The sequence below is a fragment of the Callospermophilus lateralis genome, chromosome 12 (assembly GCF_048772815.1).
Source record: "Callospermophilus lateralis isolate mCalLat2 chromosome 12, mCalLat2.hap1, whole genome shotgun sequence".
Taxonomy (NCBI): Eukaryota; Metazoa; Chordata; class Mammalia; order Rodentia; family Sciuridae; genus Callospermophilus; species Callospermophilus lateralis.
The window spans coordinates 48,106,979-48,127,857 of NC_135316.1; the positions used below are offsets into that span (position 1 = coordinate 48,106,979).

Here is a 20,879-nt window from a genome sequence, read left to right on the forward strand (position 1 = left end):
GCTTCTATCACCATTTAAAAATTCTACACTATTTTTGAACACAGAAACAGAGAAGGAATTCTTTGGAAGGATATGAGTGGCTCAGAGGATCAATGGCAAGTCTCAAAAACAGTCTTAGAAAATGCTAGGAACTGCCGGGATTGGGTAGTTCCAATCTCAGCCCAGGTGCTGCCTCCAGGACAGGGCTACAGGCAGTGCTGCTATCCCCACTGCTGCCAGGGACACAGCCCTCCAGGGAGGAAGTTTAACCCTTGCATGCTCCTCTGTGATACTCGCTTCCAATCCACAATCTTGTTTGGAAACTTCTGGTTTGCTAAGAATAATAGGTTCTAGCCTTGCTACCAGGATTGGGAGAGAAAATTAATAGTATTCTTTGTTCCCCTGTGCTAGATGCTACCAACTAGCAGAACTCATGAAGTGATACCTTCTCCAAACACTGAATGGGAGGCGGTTCACATTCTGGACAGTCAGCCCACAAGGAAGAAAAAAGTGACACAAACCCACTTCACTTGACTTCTAAGATACCCTGCTTTGGGGTTTTCTAAATAGCTAACCCACTCTCCATGTTATCTTCTGTTAGTTCTTTCATAGTGATGCCCTGGAGCACTCTACTTAACTATTAATTTGGCAGTGCTGGGATGACACCCTGGGGGGTTCTCCCATGCCAGGTGAGCACTCTACTACTGAGCTGCACCCCCAGACTTCTATCTTAAATTTACTTCTCGCTTACATTCATTTCTGGGTGAACTCATTCAACATGGCTGATAATCCAAAATGACTCTGGAATTAACTTACCCACCTTCCACTCCTGGCTCTCAACATCTCTCAGAACATTTCTATGAGATATGATTAAAATTAAAAATCACTCTTCTAACACCCTAACTCAAAAGTCCCTTTCATTATATGTGTACTGAAAACCATAGTAAGAGATTTCCACTGGCATATTCTCCAAATTATAATGATCTTGGTATCTGCTGCAGTAAAAAACTAAAGATCTTTCTTTCATTTATTCATCTAAGGAAGGGAGGTTAAATATTGAAGAGGTTAATTGGGAATATCTAATTTCAATACTGCCCCAGAGTAATTACGCAGAAGAAATGGACTTGTTTTAACTAGTTGTGTGTGTTTTTTGTTTGTTTGTTTAAATATTTGTTCTAGATATATATGATACAGACTATTACATTTCTTCTGAAATTCTAGAATTTTCTCAGTTCCGTTTGCATTGACCATCAACTTATTGTGTCTTTGATAAAGTCCTGTTAATTTACACATCATTAAGAAATCCACACACTAACAGGTTCAAAGGAGAGCAAGGCAGGTGTGAACAAACTTTACATAAGTCAAGGAGGTTGACCATCTTGCTCTAATTTCATCATTTTTTTCAGGATTATATACATTTTTACCAGGGCCCTGTCTTAAGACTCTACCTTGTCACCTCTCTGAATGTACCTGAAAAAAAGGAAGACAGATGAAGGTGGAATCAGAGGACACTAAAGAAGGATGAAATGCACCAAAGTTAAGACATCCTCCAAGTTCACCCCTCACTTTCTCTCACCTTGTCTTTCTTGGTTCTTGAAACATGAGCTGTGAGCAGAAAAGGGTGACGAGGTCTCACTTCATCACACGCTAACAAATGTTCCTCACCTTGATGTGTTGCCATATTTTATTAAAGTTAACATACTCTGTAGAGTGTTTTCCTCCAATTGTCTGATCAGTTAAAAAAGCAATTTTGACATCATTTCCAAGATGACATATTTTTACTACTGTCTACCGTACAGATTTTAGTAATGATCACAACCAATTTAAATGCCTCAGCTATGAACAGCTTTTATTTTCACAGTGGATATTTTAATCTATTCACAGGTGTTCATTTAAAAACACACATCAGTACTTTAGGTTTAATACAATATTTTAGATATTAAATCATAATTTGAAGTCTTGTCGGGCATTGTATTAATATAGAAAAAAATCAACAGAATATGGAGCAACATACAGGCTGGTGATAATGGGGAAAATAAACTAGAAGAGCATTCAAAAAAAAGTACACATAAAATAAATTTTCAAATTTAAAATTTTTATACACTTTTCCTTGTCTCAGTTATTTCAAATAGATTGTAGTTACCAAAAGTCTTCAGGAATTTTCCCGTAACATGTTGAGTTTCCACATCCTACCCATGTCCATTCAATTGGCAACTGTGATTTATCATTTCTATCCTTGCTGTCTGTGGACTCTCCTACTTTTGGGGGGATAGGTATTGGGGATTTAACCCAGGGGTGATGTATTACTAACTGAGCTACCTCCCTAGTCTTTTTTAATTTTTTTTTTATTTTGGGACAGGGCTTCACTAAATTGCCAAGGCTGGTCACCAACTTAAGATCCTCCTGTCTCAGCCCCCAATTTGCTGAGATTACAGGGGCAGCACCATCCTTCCCATCTCCACCCCTACAGCAGACTCTCCCTCTTCTAAAGCCCCTGCCGCAGTACAAAGCAGTAGCATCTCCTGATGACTTACTGCTGTAGGAAATGGTCTCCAGTTGGCTTTCTGTTACTCTTTTTCTCATTTCTGGAAGAAAAAATCTTTCGAATATTCATATGTGGTCATTTTATTTCTCCATTACAACCACAATGTCACTCAGCTGCCTTCAGAATGAAATCGAACATCTTTAGCATGACTTTAGGTCTGACAACTTCTCCACTCTTGTCTCATTGCATAAGCTGCTGTAAATATATGTCCGTGATATTTAAGATACTCTTCCTAAAAGATACCATTTCACTACTTTATGTGTCTGCTCACCTATCAACACTCCATTCATGCTTCCCTCCTTCCTGAAGCTCTTCATTGCTACGCAGCCACACCATAGAGCTTTCCAATCTGTTTTCTGTGACCAACTCCTTTATCCCACCACCTGGTATGGAGTACTATTAAAGCATATGTGATATTGTTGTGTTTTACTTATTTACCAGTCTTGATCATTACACACACACAAAAAACCAGGAGTTGTTTTCTTAAAAACTTTGAGGGCAAAATTTACTTTTTAATGAGATCATTCACATACCATGAAACTCACCATTTAAAAATGTCCATTTTTGTTGCTTTTATTTTATTCACAAAGTTTACTATCTATTATAAAGTATTTATTTCCAGAATATTTTCATCACTCTAAGAAGAAATTCTACAGCCATTATCAGTCACTCCTAATCTCTTGTTGTCCTAAGTATTGAAAACTAAGAACTTAATTTTGGTCTCTGTGAGTTTACCTAATTTGGACATTTCAAATAAATGGACTTATCTGACCTATGTCTGGATTACTTTACAACCATAACATTTTTATGGTTCCTCCATGTTGCAGCATGTATCCATACTTTTTTGCTTTTATGGCTAATATTCCATTGTATAAATATACTACATTATTAAAATCTGATGAACATTTGGGTGCTTATGAGTAATGCTTCTATGAACATTTATATTCAAGTTTTTGCATGGACATGTTTTTATTTCTCTTAAGTTTATTCCTTGGAGTAGAATTTTGGTGTCACTTGTTTTAGGCCAGGGAAGACAGCTTGCTTTTGTTTCAATCTAAATGTATTTTTTCTTTTTTGCATTGTCTCCTGTGCTGCAGGTAAGGGAAGGATTTTAATTTCATGTGATAAGTAAGAAAAACATTTCCCCATTGGTCAGGCACAATAGTGTCCAACCTCAGTGACCAAATAGAGGACCAGTCAAAGAAGTCCCCCAAACCAAAACAAAAACAAAGAACAGTCTCTGTTATTTTGAAAAAAATTTCCAATAAAAGATAAGTATGAAGTCAAAACTGACTGTCTTCTGCTTTAATTCTGCAAATCTTGAGTTCACCTAAGGTCAAGTATGAGTAGGGAGACCATATTTCCTGCTTGTCTATGACCGTCAGGTTTATATGTATTGTATGGTTAAATTAATAATAATGCTCCCTTTAGTTCTAAAACATGTTCCGGCTTAGATAATAAATTATCTGCTTCCTCTCCCAGTAGGACAATCTCTGATAATCAGAGATTTTTTTTTTAAAATCTCTTCTGCAAATATTGATTTTAGAAGGTCCCCTTAGCTTTCACTTCAGGCACTTAAAATTAAGTGGTAACTGAGATATAAGAAACTATTGTTTATTAAATTAGGTATGAAAAAGGTCTTATAAATTACCTGAGGAATTGAAACCAAAGTTATGTTATTCAAAATAAATTAAAAATAATTCCCATGTGGTAATCAAAATATTAGAATGAGTTAATGACTCATGATGATGTCTTTTATGGAAGAAAAAAAGATTCTTCTGTAAGATTGTGGTCATCACATAGACATTGTTTTCTTTGAAGAATTACCTGTTGATCTACAATTGTTTGTAACATTGAAAAGGATATGCAACAGAATAGTGTATTGCATATCATATGGGATATATAGTGAAAGGCATCAACTTTTCCAAGGAATGTAGCCAGAAAATGTTGCTCAAAATTCCAAATAAATTTATATAAATAAGAATTTTTTTTAATAATGAAGAAGTATTACACAGGACTCCTTGGAGTGTTCTTTGTTCTGTGGTAAGTTTTTTTAAAGCACAACTCTGTGCTTATTATTAATAATAAGATTACCAAATACTATTGTTTCTGGCATTGTCTGAACTTGATTTAATTTCATTTATGGAATTTGTGCACATTAATTTCATGTAATTACTTCCCCAATTATCTGATTATCTCAAACAAAAGTTCCCTCTGAAGTAATGATACAAGTAGAGGAGTGTTCTAAAACAAATCCATTGGAGGTGTTATGGTTTGGCTATGAGATGTCCCCCCAAAACTCCTATCAATGCAGGAATAGTCAGAGGTGAAATGATTGGATTGTGGGGGCTGTGAAGTAATCGGTCCATCCTAGTTTAAAAAAGACTAACTTGGTGGTAGCTGTAGGTGGGTGAGTATGGCAGGAGGAGGTGTGTCACTTGGGTGTGCCCCTTGGGTGTGCCCTAGGGTACATCTTCCCCATGGCCTCTTCCCTCTCTCCCTTTCTCAACTTCCTGACCCTGCTGTGAGCCCAGCAGCTTTCATCCACTGAGCCCTTCCTCTATGATCTGCTGCCTCACTTTGGGCCCAGAGCAATGGAGTTGGCCATGTATGGACTGAGACATCTGAAACTGTGATTCCCAAATAAACTTTTCCTTCTCTAAATTGTTTATTTATTTTTTTGAGAGTGTGTGTGTGTGTGTGTGTGTGTGTGTGTGTATTAGGGTCACAGTGATGAAAAAGCTTACCATAACTGGAGGTTAACTAGTGAGGAATGTGTGACCTCTCATAATTCAACATGTCAGCTGTGTGGTGGGGGGTGGAGGTGAACTCCATCTGAATGACTATCAGAGTGCTCAAAGCATCTTCAGTTTTATCCTCCCACAGAGCCAAGTAAGACTTTCCCCCAAACCATGTAGTTTTGAGTAATTTTTTGTCTGTAAGTACTGTTTGCTCTTTTTTCAATATGAGAGCTAGACTTTGCTGCAAGCGAACGGAGCAGCCACAGGGAGTTACTGCAGCTACAGAGGTCAGAGAGGTTGACCCAACAAAGCCGCGTGATGTTCACTACTATGGCATCATTTTGATCCAGTAGGAAGTAGGAAAGTTTTCTTCTCAGCTAAGAGACAATGGGATTGCTAGCATTTCCCCTAGAGATGGCTGCCTTAACTGTTTTGTTGTTGTTGTTCTGATGAAATTTCATCAGGGCCTGAAGTGATATAAATGATAAATATTGTGTGGAAAATATAGCTATTAAGTAATTGTTATTCATGAATTAATGTGTAAGCGAGGGTCCTGTGAAAGGATGACCCATTTGTAGATTAAAAGACAGTGTTTGATAACAAATGGCTATTAAAGTTGAAGAGATATTTAACCTTTCAGCCATCAGTGAGATGCAAATTCAAATAATATAGGCCAGTTTGCTTTATAATTTTGTGAAGGTTGTAAAAATATATATCCATTCCTGGCCAGAATGCAGAAAAATAGGTACTTTATAGTCTGCTAGTGAGAAAGTAGAGATATAAGCTTTCTAGATAGAAACTTTGTAACATCTGTGAAAATCCATGAACATATCTACATTTTTTGATGTTAGGAATTTATTTTAAGTTGAATATTCCAATTATTAAAAAAGTATTATAAAGAAATAATCATGGGTGTTCAGAAGAATATATGGGCAAAGATGGCAATTAAAATATTACATATAAAACATTGAGAGTAACTAAGTATAAAATAAAAATTAAGTTTAAAATGCAGTCCACATGGGTCTATATAGCTATTTAATTGTATAAGTTGGAAGGATATTTATAGAAATGGAATAATATTTATGACATTAATTGAAAAAAAAGCAAGTTATAAAACATACTATAGTGTGATTCTCTTTTTATTAAATAAGATTGAAGGAATATACAATAGTGTTTATTATCAGTAGAATGGAAAATAAATTGTGGTATGTTCCACAATGGTATCCTATGATACAATGAAAATAGATAAACTGCACTACACATAAACATGAAAAAATCTTATAAATACGATATTGAATAAAACAATAAATGCACCTGTGACTCTCTCTCCTCTTCTTGTCTCCTAGGCTTTAGGTGTGTAATTCTACATCATCCCAAGATGCATTGGGTCCATTGATTTTTTTCAAGCTAATCCAATTTCTATTTATGGCATCTTGGGAGCTTAATGTATTCCCTGATCTGAACAATCCCTAAACAAGGAGAGTCCAATGCCACAGAACTCCACAGACCAGCGTAATCCTGGTCCATCCATTGGAGGGGGGAGGTTTGAATGTGTTTTTTGAAACTCAAGACTCAAAAGCCCCACACCCACCAGCACCACAGTGAGGGCAACAGATGAGGTGGCTGCCATCTTTGTATTGCACGTCTAGGGAATGTGGGGCACATGGAAGGGAAACAGAAGCTATGTGACAGTTCTACATGTTTCCTGTCTATTTTTAAGAGCTGGGGTGTAGCTGCTGAGTGTGTACTTGGAAAACAATGATGTTCCTGGTGCCTCCTTCTGCTTCTGAAGAAAGTAAAGAAGAATGTCATTTAATCAGCTGACTTCCAACTAGAAAATCAGCTTAACCTCAACACTTAGAATCCCTATCAGTGGGAAATCTGAGAAAGAAAATAAAATCAACCGACATAAATGCATGCATACATACACATATACACATATTTCCTGGAAATGTTCTGCAGTGCCAATATGATCATATTTGCTGATAAGACAATGAATATAGACTTTCTTCTTTGTAATTCTCTTATTTATATTTTCCTTTAAAAATTTTTAACCATGTACTGCTTTTAAAATTGGAAGAATAAATGAAACTTCATGAAGAAAAAAACAATACATAGTGTGCTTACATTTATTCAAACCTTTTAAACAGACAAAACTAAACATAGCACGTGTGGATGCATGGTAGATGTCAAAAGTAAAAGAAAGCCAGGAATAAATACCATACCAGTCAAGAGAGTGGTTATCTTTGGGAAGGAGGGATTTCTGAGCTGAGAATATGTATGATTTCTTGTATCTGTTTATTAAACTATGAGTTTTAAGCATAGAATATGACTCTGTTATATTTCATTATATTAAAAATTTTAAATTATTATCAGAGGATATCTCGAGTTGCAGGATTATAGGCTTCATGCCTTGGATATGAGTTTCCCCCCAGAAGCTCCTATATTAATGCTATAATTTGTAGGGGTGAAATAATTGGATTGGGAGAACTCTAACCTAATCAATCCATCTCAGTTTGAATGGGCTGACTGGGTGGAAACAATATGCAGGAAAGGTGTGGCTGGAAGAAGTGGGTCACTGGAGTATGTCCTAGAAGCGCTCATCTTCCCTTTGGCCTCTTCTCCTTTCCTCTCTCTGCTTTCTGATTGCCATGAGTGGAGTAGTACTCCTCCACTGAGCCCTTCTGCCATGATGTTCTGTTTCATCTCAGGCCATGGCAAGGATTGGATTTATGAAATCATGAGCCAAAATAAACTTTTCCTCCTTCAAGTTGTTCCTGTCAGGGATTTTGGTCACAGCGATGAAAAGCTGACCAACATATACATTATCTAAGTTTTCTTTTGTTTACATATATAATCAAAATTATCTCCATATTTAATTTTTATTGTCCAATTTTCTAACAAAGAGCAGTAACTTTAAATTACAAGACTTTTATAATAATGTTATGATGCTATAGAATAATGTTTTCTTGTGTGTATCATTATTTGGTGTCTAATATTTTGATGACATAGTAAATTTCTTCTCAATATTAATTTCATGATGAAGGCACTTTGATAAACTTTATCAAGCTCCAAGGGGTTAGAAGAAAGAAAAAATTAAGAAAGTTAGAGAAAGTTTCATAATCAACTTAAGAAAAGGAACCTAACTAGCATATAGGTTAATTATATGAATGAAAGGCCTAGAATAGAATTCTCACCTCAACAGTCATATACATTTTTCTTTACATTAAATGTAAGTCATTTATTAATTACTGTGGAATTTTGTAATTGGGGTCTTTAAATATGAGAGCAACATATTTTGATAGAAATGTATCATTTATATTTAATCAAGAATTACCTAAAAATGTGACATTGAACCCATTGTATAACTGACTTTGTCCTGATAAACATTTTTCATACCTTTGAGGCCCGTAGTGATTTGTTGGTATTTAGAAAAAACACAAACAAACAAAAACAAAGCTGACATTATGTAAAAATGTGGATGTGTAACCGAGGTGATTCTGCAATCTGTATTTGGGGTAAAAATGGGAGTTCATAACCCACTTGAGTCTAATGTATGAAATATGATAAGTCAAGAGCTTTGTAATGTTTTGAACAACCAATAATAATAAAAAAAACAGAGAAAAAAAACACACAAAAAACAAAGCTGATGACTTTTCTAAAAAGGATTTGCCAGGAATGGAAGAGGGAGTGGGGTGGAGAGATTGTAATTTTCCATGGTTACTGCTCTCTCCTGGGACCTGGGCATTAGGGAGGCAGCTCAGAGTGCACTGCACGGTGGAGGTGGCACAGTATGCACACTGTCAAAGCCCAGGCGTCAAGTGGGCGTTAACGTGGCTGGTGTCCCTTGTCTGCCTTGGCTTATTCCAGCACTGTGCTTCCTGGAGGAGGGAGGGTTCTTTTCTTCCTCTAAAGGCTCTCTTTGTTTTTTTCTGATAAACCATCCTGGAGGATCACCTCTTACTGTTGTACCTCCATATTCCTAAAGTGCTGTCTGTGCCTCTGACTTTATCTGAGTGTCTAGAAGAGTACTGTTATCTCATTTTGAGATGAGTTATTGAGCTTAGATGAAACTACAGTACTGAGAAATTTTATTATATTACCATAAAAAGGGAACTAACATCTAGAGAGATGATGCAGACAGCTTAGATCAAGGACTCTTAACTCTCTAACCAATACCGTGTCTATTGTATTAGTTTCCTATTGCTGCAGTAATGCATTACTGCGAACAGTTGGCATAAAATGGCACACATTTACTCTTTTGCAGTTTTGGAGGTCAGAAGTTGAAAATCAGTGTCATCGAACCAAAATAAAAAATTAAAAACATCCTTCTAGTAGCAATAGGAAAATCCATTTTTTTTTCTTTTTCACTTTTCTGGAGCTGCATTGCTCACATTTCTTGGCCCCTGTCCTCTTCTTTCATCTTCAAAGCCAGCAGTGTACCTTTTTTTTAGTCCTCACATTGCCTCTTTGGCATTAAATCTCTCTTTTCCTTGCTCATACTTGTGTTATGGTTTGGATATAAAATGTCTCACCCAAAAAGCTCATGTGTTGAATGCATGGTCCCAATGTAGCAAGATTCAGAGGAGGGTTTTAGACAATGATTATGGCTCTGACATCATCAGTAGATCAATCCATTTGTTGGATTAATCCATTGATATCTGAGTGGACTCCTGGGTGATAACTATAGATAGGTAGGGTGTGGCTAGAGAAAGGAAGTCACTTGGGGTGTGGCCTTGGACTGTCCCTGGTTTCTTCTGCCCCTCTGTTTCCTGAATACTACAAGCTGAGAAGTTTTCCTCTATTGTACCTTCCTGCCATGATGTTCTACCTTTCCTCAGACCTGGAGCAATGGAGTTGCCTGACCATGGACTGAACCTCCAAAATCATTAGCCCCAAATAACCTTTTCCTCCTCTAAAACTTCTTGTCAAGGTAAATCTGACTACAGAACTTTTGACTACATACAGGGATCACTCTGATCAATCCAAGATAATCTTCCCATCTTGAGATATCTAATTGTATCCACAAAGTTTCTTTTGCCATGTAAGTAATATTCACAGGCTCTGGGTTTTATAACCTGAATACCTTTGGGGGCTGTTATTCAGCCTACACATGTGCAATGCTCCCAGCTTGGGCTAGTTGCCTAGGTGAGTCTATAAATTACATACAGCAGAACATATGGTTTTGGCTTTATTGTACAGAAGATATATATTGGAACTAATTGTGGGGAAAAGTAAACAAATACTGACTATACAGAATGTTTCCAAGATATCTTTGAAAAGGAAAGGAGTAGCACAAAGAAGATAAACTGGTAGGTAACATTAAAAAAAAGCCTTTGAATCTCTGTAAGACTCACTGACTATATGACTGACCTTAAAATGAGGCAGTTGAATTAGAAACCTCTAATTTCCTTCTAGCTCTAATTTTTTTTTGCATGTACTTATTACTAAAACACATTGTCAAATACACAACATGTCTAAGAGTAGGATTTTTATAAATGATGGAGACCCACAGATGAAAAAGATAGTTTAGTCATTTTATCATTCCATAAATTTATATTAAATGTTATTGAAAATGGTGATGATATACAAAGTTTCGTGTTAAACATGAGCATGGGAATTATACAAGAATCTATATGGTTTATTTTTCTGAGGAAATGGAGTCAACTGGAAAAATATCAGATGAAGGATCCCATGATTTTCAAAAGTATCCCTCAAAGGTCTGAATGAAAAGACTGAGTCCCCAGGGTGGTGACATTAGGAAATGCTGTGGACATTTAAGAGATCAACCTAGTGTGAAGTTCTTAAGTGATCAGAGGTATACCCTTAAAGGAGACCAGGGGACCCAAATTTAGTATGTTCTCTCCATTTCTGGCTCAAGATGTGATCTTTTGCTCCTACAGTTGCTTCCTGCCACTACCTTTACAAGAACTGAGCTGTTGAAGGTACCATACCTTTGAACCTCCTAAACTGTGAGCTAAATAAACCCTTTCTCTTTAGTGTTAGTTGCCTTGAGTATTTTGTTGTAGTGTCTTAAAGTTGACTAATACAAAGGAGGGACATCTTTCTATGACTATGGCTGGAATTTTTAAATGAATGCTATAGTATCTTGCAACTGCCTGGATATTTTTATGTATGTACATAAGTGTTGATGTTATGTATACTTGATATTCCTCTGCCTCCTGATGATATTATCAAATTAATTTATAATATCTTTAAAAGATTCCTATTAAAATAGACTCAGAGATAAATGAGCATTTAAATAAATTAAGTGTTCCTCAAACTGTCAGAAATATACAAACTAACCCACAGATTTTTTTCCATTCACATGATCTGGGATGATTTTTCATAAATAAAGTTAGGTTTAAGATTGTATGTACAAGAGGAAGTGAGGGGAAAGGAGGGAAAATATAAGGGGGAGAAATGAATTACAGTAGAGGGGGTAGAGAGAGAAGAGGGGAGGGGAGGGGGGAGGTGGGATAGTAGAGGATAAGAAAGGCAGCAGAATACAACAGACTCCAGAATGGCAATATGTAAATCAATGGTTGTGCAACTGAAGTGATTCTGCAATCTGTATATGGGGTAAAAATGGGAGCTCATATCCCACTTGAATCAAAGTGTGAAATATGATATATAAGGAACTATGTAATGTTTTGAACAACCTACAATAAAAATTAATTAAAAAAAAAGATTGTATGTAAAATAAAAATAGGAGTATGTTCAGAATTGTCAGATTTAAACATAGTGCAGACATATAATTTTTTTTCTACCAAGCTTACTGATCAAATAAGCTTGTCTATGTCCTTTAGACATTTAAGATTACAAGAATACAAGTCTTACCTCAGAGCAAAGTGTATAGTAAAAATGAATTGCTTGATCCCTACTGAGCATGGTAGTTAAAAAAATAGAGAATGGAATCATGTTTATCTTTTTAAGTTTTTTTCTTCCATAATATTTTTGATACTTGCTCAATTTGTCAACAAGAAAAATAACTAAAGATAATGACTAGCTTTGTCTAATGTCTCATGAAACTTTCATGAGCAATTCAAGCATAATTGTTTTGAACAAATGAATTAAATAAATGTAAATGGGATAACAGTTTATAAATGAACTTTTCAAAAATAATTATATTTTATAAAATATGAGCGTTCCAAAAATCTTTCTGAAAATTTGAAACTTTAAAGCTATAATAAATTAAATTAAATGATAGATATGCCTTCAAAACCAGATAATTTCTGAATAAGACATAATTCAGAAACATTAGTTGAACATAAATTTAAGTTTATCTCCTTTTGGCTTCTTATTTTAGAGGAAGTAAGTTATTTGGGTATATTGGTAAATAAATGTACTGCACCAAATGAAAAATTATTTCTTGAGGAAACATACACTTCTAGAAATTATTAAATGGTGTATTTATGAATTTACTCAATTACAGAATGCTGGTAGTTCACAACTGTCTATGTCTTAGTTTTCACTGGAGAGTATTAAGAATTAAGAATTCTTTTTTTTGTCCCTCCAAAAAAACATAATTATTTGACTGAAACAAAACATCTTTTAAAATATTTTAACGATGTACAAATACTTTCACAACATGGACTTCTGATTAAAAGACTCCAGCAATGTTTATAGTGCCTACAACAGAATTTAGATGCCTACAATACTTTGTAGATTGGTTTAGTTTGCAGGTACATATTGCCTTACTTAAGAAATATCATTAATATGAATGTATGATTTACAGTATACCCATTATAGCAAGAAAAAATAGATTAAAACAATAAAATGTTTTTAGGCATTTAATATGCCAAGTATTTAAATGATTATTTTTACTATGACATAAGAATAATAATTATTTAGTAATAAAAGATAAAATTTTATTAGCACAAGGAACACTGAAGAGTTTCCAGGAGTTCCAAAATAAAATCTACCTATCCTTTCCATGAAATAAATAGCATAACAGCAATCCTTTGGTTTCACTTAAACATATACTGAGGATTCCATTTATATTAATTAAGACTTAAGTAAATTATTTGCTGCAGTATAAAAATAAAAGGAAATTTAAAAAACAAGTTAACACTACCAGCCTGGATTTGGTTTTCACTTGTGCATGTCTAAGATAAGCAACTTCAACATGAAGTATATTAAAAATTAACATTTTTTCTAACTTTTCTAACTCATATACAAGCCAACTGTAATCAACTTATTTCTTAAAATAACCTACAGAAATAGTATGTAAACACACAGACCTTTGAGATAGACTAAGAATATTCTACATGCTATGGATCAAAATGCAAACATCTCTGTAACATTTTTAAATGAACACATTAATTTGGGATATACTGATACCTTACTATACACATACATATTATGTACACCATAAACTAAATTCTGACAATGTTTCTAGTGACACCATACTTCCAATCCCCAACTACTAAAGAAAGAAAATTAAAAAAAAAAAAGAAAAGTTTTTATACTAAGTTTTTAAGTGGAAAAAAAACCCCCCAAAACAAAAAACTAACACTCCTGTTTGCAAATGGACTGAACTCTGAACAGTTCATCAATCAGTAATTTCTTTGGCCATTCCCCAGTGTCACAGAATTCATAAGCTTTCTCTCTATTCAAGTGGTCTGATCATCTTTGGTGTTTTGTTTTAAAAACTGCTTTCCAAGATATAAGGCCATGCTGGTTTGATTCTTCCGGCTGTCCACTTTGCACCTGATGTAACCATATAGGTTGACACCATGTAGCACCACACCCATGATAACCACAGCCAACCACTTCACTCTGAAGAAGTAGAGAGCACTAAAAGCAAATATCACCCACAGAATGGGACAGGCAATCAGTCCTAACCAAAAGATACTTGATTCAGCCTTTGAAACAGTTTTATTTTCCTGAGGAGTTGCCTCTCTGGACTCAAACACTCAATGACTCTTTCTATCCTTATCAATATGATTCCATCACCAAGGCCAACCATCAGTCTACCTGTGACATTCTTTACTACCCAAAACTCACATGACAACAACAAGATGAGTGTCACCATACAGGCTATAAAGCTGCTGCTGAGAAATTCACAAAGAAGATAGAGTATAATGGCACTGACTTGGAAGAACAATTGGAAAAATAATGCCACTGCATGTCTGATTTTGGATTTTCTTGTTCTATTAGTTGTCTCTCCTGCATCAACAATGAAACGTCTTTGGTGTCATCATTACTGTCTTTCAGCAACATGGCGGCCCTGTGCCAGCCCCACTTCCTGCAGCCACATCAATGCAGCAGCCCTCAGGTCTGGTCTGCAACTTACACTGCTTTGTCCCCACTAGGATTAACAATTCTAATTAATATATATGCATAAAATTACTGGAAAGGTATCCAAGGAAAGTAAGGTGTATTTTGATAAGAAAAAGCGTAGAGATGCATTTTCTTCAGAAAAGAATAATTTTCTGCCAAATAAAATGACTGGTTATTCCAAAATGATAAAAAAGAAGAGTGAACAAAACCTAGATGGTTTTTTTTTTTTTTTGAAAAGCAAAATAAAAGCACTGTTAAATGTTTATAGAAGAGAAATTTGGAGAAGGACTTTTATCCTGTGTGTTTAAGGTGACTGAAACTGAATGAATTCATTGTAAGAGTTTAAAATTAAGTATTCATACCAAAAGTACATTGGATAAAGCTAGATGCCGTGTTTTTGTGTTTAAACAGCAAAGTTCTCTTGGATTATGGTTCTATTTTTAATAAGAGATTATTATTTTTTTCTTTTAAACAATTGGCCTGGGAAACAAAGATTTCATGTTCTATCACAATAATTTCCTGCACTTCATGTGTCTTCATGAAGTTTTTGATTACTTAAAAAAATGAGACTTTTTAATACTAAAAATACAAGGTTTTTCCCCTCCTTCCCTCCCTCCCTCTCTCTTTTTTTCTACAACTATATAACTTCCTGTATTTGTCTTTTTGTTTTCTTTTTTTACGAGAGGGAGGGGTACCAGGGATTGAACTCAGAAGTACTTGAGCACTGAGCCACATTCCTAGCCCTATTTTGCATTTTATTTAAACACAGGGTCTCACTGAGCTGCTGAGATTACAGATTACACTGTGCCCTGCTTGTGTTTGCCTTAGTCTTTAGTTCCTTTGGTATTGTTTTATAGTGATCTGTGATCTAATTTAATTATGTGTTTTAAAATTTTTGACATTTTTGACAACTTTTTAAAAATAAAATTTTAAATTCAGTCTTTTTGACCTGAAACTAACTTTGGGATTATCAAAATGGCCCCTGAAATATCTCAAAAGAATTTTTTTCTATTCACTTATATAAAAAGATATATACAAAAAGAAAGCTGGTCTTGGTTTACTTTGATTCTTTTTTCAGAGCATCCACAATCAGCTATAATTTTCTTCCTCAAGGAGATGAGTGAGAAAGACTTTGACCAATACTTGAGAATACAGGTGTCTCATAACTAAGGCTATCCCACTGGATTGCATGAGAATTTCCAGAACTCTCATGAAAAAACTGGTGGTTTCATAAGACTGCTAACTGCAAAATCAAGCAGAACAAGAACTAATTATAAGTAAGAAAATAAACTTGTAGAATGATTGCAAGTTCTTTAAATAGCTTTTTTTTTTTTTTTGCATGAAATGTTGAATACTGAATGAAAGATCCTTATTTATTTATTTTTATTGGTTGTTCAAAACATTACATATCTCTTGACATATCATATTTCATACTTTGGATTCAAGTGGGTTATGAACTCCCATTTTTACCCCATATACAGATTGCAGAATCACATCGGTTACACATCCACATTTTTACATAATGCCACATTAGTAACTGTTGTATTCTGCTACCTTTCCTATCCTCTACTATCCCCCCTCCCCTCCCCTCCCATCTTCTCTCTCTATCCCATCTGCTGTAATTTAATTCTCTCCCTTGTTTTTTTTTTCCCTTTCTCCTCACAACCTCTTATATGTAATTTTGTATAACAATGAGGGTCTCCTTCCATTTCCATGCAATTTCCCTTTTCTCTTACACAATTTAAACAGACCAATAACAAAGGAGGAAATAGAAGAAGCCATCAAAAGACTACCAACCAAGAAAAGCCCTGGACCGGATGGATATACAGCGGAGTTTTACAAAACCTTCAAAGAAAAATTAATACCAATACTTTTCAAGTTATTTCAAGAAATAGAAAAAGAAGGAGCTCTTCCAAATTCATTCTATGAGGCCAACATCACCCTGATCCCAAAACCAGACAAAGACACTTCAAAGAAAGAAAACTACAGACCAATATCTCTAATGAACTTAGATGCAAAAATCCTCAATAAAATCCTGGCAAATTGAATACAAAAGCATATCAAAAAAATTGTGCACCATGATCAAGTAGGATTCATCCCTGGGATGCAAGGCTGGTTCAATATATGGAAATCAATAAATGTTATTCACCACATCAATAGACTTAAAGATAAGAACCACATGATCATCTCAATAGATGCAGAAAAAGCATTCCACAAAGTACAGCATCCCTTTATGTTCAAAATGCTAGAAAAACTAGGGATAACAGGAACTTACCTCAACATTGTAAAAGCTATATATGCTAAGCCTCAGGCTAGCATCATCCTGAAAAACTGAAGGCATTCCCTCTAAAAACTGGAACAAGACAGGGATGCCCTCTCTCACCACTTCTATTCAATTTAGTTCTTGAAACACTAGCCAGAGCAATTAGACAGACAAAAGAAATTAAAGGCATAAAAATAGGAAAAGAAGAACTTAAATTATCACTATTTGCGGATGACATGATAATATTTAACTGATCCAAAAGGGTCTACAAAGAAACTACTAGAGCTAATAAATTAATTCAGCAAAGTGGCAGGATATAAAATCAACACGTATAAATCAAAGGCATTCCAGTGACAAATCTTCTGAAATGGAAATGAGGACAACCACCCCATTCACAATATCCTCAAAAAAAATAAAATACTTGGGAATCAACCTAACAAAAGAGGTGAAAGATTTATACAATGAAAACTACAGAACCCTAAAGAGAGAAATAGAAGAAGATCTTAGAAGATGGAAAAATATACCCTGTTCATGGATAGGCAGAACTAACATCATCAAAATGGCGATATTACCCAAAGTTCTCTATAGGTTTAATGCAATGCCAATCAAAATCCCAATGGCATTTCTTGTAGAAATAGATAAAGCAATCAAGATCCTTATTTAAAAGGTACCCTCACTCCATTAGGAAGGAGGAACATCCTTACCTCTGGAGATGTGGGATCTGAACTAACAGACCTTGCTATGTTCCCCGCCAGTTTATAATCCTTAAATAAGCCTCTCTGTTTCCAGTTATATGTCTCCACAATTATCCCCACCTTCAGCCATCCTAGCATAAAAAATATATAGACTTACTCATTTCATTAGTTATTTATCTCCTTATGAAGGCTCCTGTATCACATAAAACTTATCATATATACATCTCTTTTTCTCTTTTTAACCTATCATTTATTAGAAGGGCCTGAACCATGAACTTAAAATGGGGAGAAAAAAAAGTCTTTCATTTTTTATACCACTTTAGACATGGTTTTAGCATTTTTGTTCTAGAGCAGGGGATCTGCTACTCATTTTTTGAGTCTAGAAAGGTTTTTGATAATTGATAAGTAGTTCCTATAACATATTAAAAACAACTGAAGGAAAAAATGTGCTTTTATATTTAAAAATCTGTATAACTTAAATTCACTAATTATGTGAGAAAGATATCTTTGTATATTCTAAGATATATAAATTTAACCAAGAGCTAAATATATATCTAGAGTAAAATTTTAGAAGTAGGTGTCAGTTTATAGGTTGCAACATAAATTGGTTTGCTTTCCATAGATAAAGCAATATTAAGAGTCTCCCAAATATTTACTAAAATAAGTAGGAATACAAATCCAAATATAAATTTTGTATTTCCCCCCTACTGCCTGAAATGGAAAGAGCTCTAAAAAATTTCTTCAAATATATGTTCTATCTGTAAATTCACACCAAATAAAATCTAGAGAGGAACAAAAAATTAATAGCATTGTGAAATTTTTGCTGTTCTATTATTAGCAGCATAAATTATATTTGTTTTTTTCCTAGCCTTAAAATGTAACATGAAGTCAAGTGATATAGTGGGAGAAACTTCATAGCAAATCAGAGAGCATAAGTATGCCCTTAGCTTGGCCCTGTGCTAGAATTGTGACCTCGGATGAACAATTAAACTCTCTGTCCTCTTTCTTCATCTGTAAAACTAAGATGTTGAATGAAAGGACCTTGGGTGAAGGTATTTGGTTAACTCCATGGAATAAAGAGCAATTTTGTGGAATGCAAAGCAGAGATAATTGCCTCAATAAGGAGTTTACAAAAAGGTAAATTGAAACTCATCACACAGTCTAGATATTCTTTCTCCATGGGAGTGTTGGCAGGAATTAATGTGTTTAGTTGTAAATTTAAGACAAGCTTTCTAGAACTGGACTGGCTTGTTCCATCTTTTACCTTCGACACCACCCATCATGGTACATCACTGAATTAAAGTCTGAAACCCATACTTGAAAACCTAGAGAAATTTCGTTTCTAATGTCATCTGGGTTTTATTTGTCCAATGATTTTTTTTTTATATGCAGAAAGGAGCATTGCTTAATTCTTTCCTTGTCATGGGACCACAAGATGACTTTACATCATTCTGCATTTAATTATAGTTTTTGTAGATTTGTTTTTTACTCACAGACCAGGGCATGTTCTCCTTGGGAATATATTTATTTTTATTTTATGTGTGACATACATTTCATGTTCCATTTGAGGAAGAACCTAAGGAATAGAAAATGGTTCTATTTAAGAGACTTAAAGATTTTCATCGTATAAAGAAGTTTATTGAACATGCCTTTGTTAAACTCTAGTTGAGGTTTATATCAGGTTAAAAAGTCATTACTATATGCAAAATCAATGAAAATCAGATGTGTTGAAACTTTTACATTTAACATTATATTAATTTCATCTTTTCCACTTCTGTTTTCTTTTCTCTCTCTCTCTGAAATGGCCACGTTATTCAGAACAACTCTTTCCATCACTCTGCTGGAAAAGGAAAAATTCCCCAATACACTAGGAAGAAAGATCAAAGAAATTTCATTGCAAATGAGACCATGACACCAATGATTTAGGTGGGATAGCATGTTCTGGGTTTCAGCAATAAGATAACAGCTCCCTTGGCTTCTGCTGTTGGAGAGGTTTGAACTATTCTGGCAGCTCCCTGGCATGATTTAAGGCAGCGATTCTGGCATGAGACTCATACTAAAGCAGAGACCAGAGCAGTGTGAGAACTAGCGAAAAGCTTGCTCGCCATGGATCAAATAGCTAAGGAGGAATTCAAAGAGCCATTTAAACCTGTAGGCAACCATTGAAGTGTTTGTAGTTTGGTGATTTAAAAGAAGAAACATTTGTATCAGGTTGAAACGACCAAATTTAAGAAAATGATTGCAGTATTTAGTCACTGATCCAGGGAAAGTGCTAATCCCTGTTCCAGAAAGTCTAGCTAGTTGACAGTGGGGATAATGTGTCTGGGTTTACGAGATGCAAAGTGAGTGCTTCTAATGTAGGATGTCACTAGATGTCACTCTGGATTTCATTATTTGGTGGTCTAAAGATTTCAGCAGCTTTGCCATTTTGCTACCAACACCTCCTGCAGAACCTGAATAGCCAATGTGAAATGTGCATGAATAACAGGGAACTGCTGACGGAATGTCAATTTTTGAGCGTGTGACTTCTATTGATCACTCATTATTGACATGAAGGTCTCTAGCGTCTTTGCTTTTCACTTTAAGCTCTTTCTCAGCTAAAATTTCCAAGCATCTGAACAGCGAGGCCTTGAAGAATGGGATGATTCAGGTCTCACAGGATGTTTTACAAAGTACTTTGACCTCTGGAAAAAAATCACAGGTACTTTTCATAAAGACTCAACAACTGCTTTGAATAAAAATTCAAATACTGAGACAGAAAAGCAAGTACCTTCTTTTCATATTTAAACGAGTTCATTCTCACCTATCTGAGTTTATAAATAGCTAAGAAGAACTTAGATGAGAAAAATTCTTGCATTTTTATTGTTATGTTTTATAAATCTATGTACTTTATTTGGTGTGCAGCCAGGAATTTTGTGGTGTCCCCCCCACCCAATGGTGACAAATGACATGCTCTACAGTATCCTGTGATTGTGGATCCATGGTTTTATTTCTTTTAGCTTTGTATACATTAATTAGGTATACACAATCAGAGCTGAGTGCAGAGGCAGCTAAATAAACAAATGACACTGTGGAAAGGTCTTTCTGCATACTAATCATATCCTACATCTGCAAGCAAAAGCTCTATAAATCGATTTGCTCTTTCACATCAAAAGACAAACAGTGATGCAAGTCAGCAGTTCCTTTGTCAAAGTCACAGAGATTGCTGTTCTTCACAAACGCATCTTTACAAAGCGGGATTCAACCATTTGACGATTAGCATTATTGGCAACTCTTCAAAGAAGATTCATCAAGTGATTTGCAATTGGATTGGTTACCATTTTTATGATGCTACTCCATGAAATCTCACTAAAGTGATTGGCATTTGAATT

General features: G+C 35.0%; 1 pseudogene; it reads right to left on the bottom strand.

Annotated features, from left to right (window-relative positions):
* Nucleotides 1–13,880: 13,880 nt before the first annotated feature.
* On the bottom strand, nucleotides 13,881–14,490 carry LOC143411666 (Golgi apparatus membrane protein TVP23 homolog B pseudogene; annotated as a pseudogene).
* Nucleotides 14,491–20,879: the final 6,389 nt, after the last annotated feature.